A 3,774-nucleotide genomic window follows, 5' to 3' on the forward strand; every position below is an offset into this window, starting at 1 on the left:
GTTGTGAAAATGTGTGCCTTTTCTTCAACATTTTCTGTTTATGATGCAAATCTTGTTTTATTTCAGATTTCTAGCACTCTCATTATTCTGCATTTGCATGTGATGTGGAACTCTGAATTAAGAAACAATAAGGTCAGGACCTTAAAGTACAACTGAAGTAAAAAGGATGGTGTGCAACTATCCCAAAGAACCTTGCTTTCTCCCAAATAAACCATAGGGTTAAGGCTTCATGTTCACAAATTTATTTACAGTAGTTGATTTTTTAAAAATTACATCCCAAAACTAGCAGCAAAGCCACCTACAAAACTTAATTTCCTCCAATGGGTCATAATGACTTGTTAAATTCCAATGTACTGTGTCATACTCCAAACGAGCACATCTGCCAATTTCTGCGGTGAATGGGTCAACACACATCCTTCAATCATGCTTGTCTGAATCAAAGTGACTACTTTATTAAATACAGTTCAGTTTTATTAGGAGATAATTGCCTTTTTGGCCCAGTTCCAAGTGTGGTCCAAAGTGATAAAAGACAAACTTAGTCAAAAAAAAATTCCACACAACACTGAGGTATTAGCTGAGCCTTGGTACCAAGCTCTCAGTGAATCTGACTGTGATGTACTGTCCACAATCTCCTTTTTTTGGTCAGTTTTGACATGGCTGGCCACACCATCATTCCCCAATGCCACTCCTCTGTTGTCTAGCTGAACATTGTCTGATGGCCCACATGTTGCTCTGATGCAAAACAGACCTAGTGTGCCATCTCTTTGGTGCAACTGTGGGCTCTAACAGTTGATGACCCACCTGCTCGTGTGAATCATACAGTCCAGTAAGAAGGCAAATAATCCCGTGCCAAGATTTTTCCACAATACCGCAAGCAGTAGCTAGATTTTGTACATGGATGATAGTAAAGAAACTAAACATTGTCCACAGATGTTCCATAGTCTCAGGGCTCTTGATTTTCTGAACCTGCTTGATTGCAATTGCAAATGTACAAAGGGAAAACACAGCGAGTGTTCACCCTCTGGTCTAATCTCTACTATCATTAAAATAAAATCTCTACATTTTTCAATATCATTAATTCTATATCCTTTTAAAAATTAAGAAAGACTCCCAAAATGCCTGAAAGTGATGCAGGTTGAAAAGTAGACTGCATTAGCCAGTGAGCAGATTATTTCCTCACCTCAAGTTCAAATTTAGTTTGCGTTGATAGAATTTTTAAAAATTCATTCAGAGGCTAGAATTTATTGCCCATTGCTAATTGTTCAGATGGCAGAGCAGAGTCAACCACATTGAACATGTCTTTTTACCAACTAGGTTTTACCAGTCTGCACGAAGTTCTTAGTAGATATAGGTCAATAACACAATAATCTCTGACAATTTGACATAACTGAAACTAAGCAACGATAAGACTGATATTGAATGTCGATATGTTTACATTGGTCCTGTAGAAGTTGTTCAAATCAATTTTTGATGCAAATACTAGGAACAGTGTAAAGACAGCTTCATTCTGCGTCTAACCTTTTGGTGTGTGTGTGGCTCAATCTGCGATACCAAGAATAGCATTGACATCATGCACCTTGAAGAGCGCAAACATTTCCTAGAAACAAATTCACGACATACCGACTGAGGCTCAAACAAGCAGCATTAAAGTGACAGAGAAGAGTCAGTTCAGTAAACAGTCATTTCAGGAACGATATCAGGAAAATTTTAAACACACTATGATTAAAACAAAGGTGAACCTCCAGCTATAGTATACAGTCAGTAGTGTACATTTTTTTAAAAAAACTTGTGATAACATTGTTCTAATATAAAGGAGCATGAAAGCTAAATCGATTCACCAACAAATTAGACAAATGGACAGAATAAAGATTTAAATTGACCAGATACACCTTTTTGGTGGTGTTCAGGATATAAATGACCATGACACAAAGATCTAGAAATTGAGCAACATGGCTCCCATTTTTCAGGTACAATGAGGCTGTGTAATCACTAAATGGCACAGGATGCATATTTGCAATTCCAGCCAGAATTGCAGTTGCAGCATATTTGTTAAAGACAAGGTTGCCTTAAGCAAGCATTAGTGCCTTTACCCATGCCACAGTTGACATTGATATAAAAGGACTCCTTTTGGGGAAGGTAGCAATTTACATATCACTAGCCATAGTTCCAGCATACAACAGGCAGGTAAAAGTGTATGTAGGCACAGCACCTGAGCTCCTCAGGGATATCAGCAACCTGGACTTCGACTTGCCGCCCTGTCCTCTCCATGATGGAGGTTGGGGCATCATATGGACCTGTGCTAAGTAAATGTTGGAGGAGGAGGTATGGGTGGCAGAAACGACAGGATGGAAGTGGATGTGGCTCCACTCTAGCCAGAGGTCTCCTGGCAAACGAGGAGCAGTCTAGTTTTAATTCCCAATCCAGACCTGCAGGCTGAGCTGAGGCTCCACGTCAGTGACTACACCCAGCACCTGATGGCACAGGCTGCGATGGTTCCAGCACAGGACCACGAGGGACAAGCAATGACTAAATCAGTGAGGTTGGCCAAGAGTGAACTCATGGCGGCAGCAGTGGAGGTGAGATGGAGCAGGAGAGTGGCGACTCTTTGTTCCAGAAGTGGCATTAGCCGCATGGACTCATGCGGTGAGTCCAGATCAAGACCCATGGCTGAGTTTGAAGCAGGACCTGCCTAACTTTATTGAGATAAGACTGCAAGAGGAACTTCACTGTTTTATTTTTTCTGGCTCTATATTCTGTTTTTTTTGGTTTATTTCCTTTGTTTTAAGATGGCGCCAGAGAGTAGAGACACTAAACAACATTTTTCACTGTATTTGCAATAAACACACGTGACAATAAAGGAATAACTCCTGAAGCCAAAGAACATAAGAAGAATTTGCAGTATAACTTATCTGCTTCTTTCAATGCATTGTGGAGACTAAAGAGTTTGGCATGTGTGATTCCCCAGGTTCCCTGCTCTATACTTCTCCCACCCTACTTCAACTCTCACCAATCAATAGCCCCTGTTTGCTTAGCTCAGTGCTGACCTTTGAGAGAGCTGTCCACAAGCAGCTAGCTATCTCTGTGGCACAGGATTTCCAAGTCGTCATTTGATTCAGGTGTCAACTATTGAGATCTCCGGCATCCAGCAGGAGTGAAGCCATCAAATAAGATATGCAGACGATCACTGAACTGTTCTCAGGCAGTGAACTAGGAACTAAAATGCATTGATTATTTTCAAAACCAAAAGACAGAAATCACTGCAAAGGCTCACCAGATGTGGCAGCATCTTTGGAAATAAATTGAAGTTCTAAATTGGAGAAAGGCCAATTTTGACAGTATTAGGCAAGAACTTTCAAAAGCTGATTGAAGGCAGATGTTCGCAGGTAAAGGGACAGCTGGAAAATGGGAAGCCTTCAGAAATGAAATAGCAAGAATCCAGAGAAAGTATATTCCTGTCAGGGTGAAAGGGAAGGCTGGTAGGTATAGGGAATGCTGGATGACTAAAGAAATTGAGGGTTTGGTTAAGAAAAAGAAGGAAGCATATGTCAGGTACAGACAGGATAGATCGAGTGAATCCTTAGAAGAGTATAAAGGAAGTAGGAGTATACTTAAGAGGGAAATCAGGAGGGCAAAACGGGGACATGAGATAGCTTTGGCAAATAGAATTAAGGAGAATCCAAAGGAGTTTTACAAATATATTAAGGACAAAAGGTTAACTAGGGAGAGAATAGGGCCCCTCAAAGATCAGCAAGATGGCCTTTGTGTGGAGCACAG

Source organism: Chiloscyllium plagiosum, unplaced genomic scaffold (genome assembly GCF_037043375.1).
Source record: "Chiloscyllium plagiosum isolate Xiang-an unplaced genomic scaffold, Cpla_swu_hap1 HiC_scaffold_36, whole genome shotgun sequence".
Taxonomy (NCBI): domain Eukaryota; kingdom Metazoa; phylum Chordata; class Chondrichthyes; order Orectolobiformes; family Hemiscylliidae; genus Chiloscyllium; species Chiloscyllium plagiosum.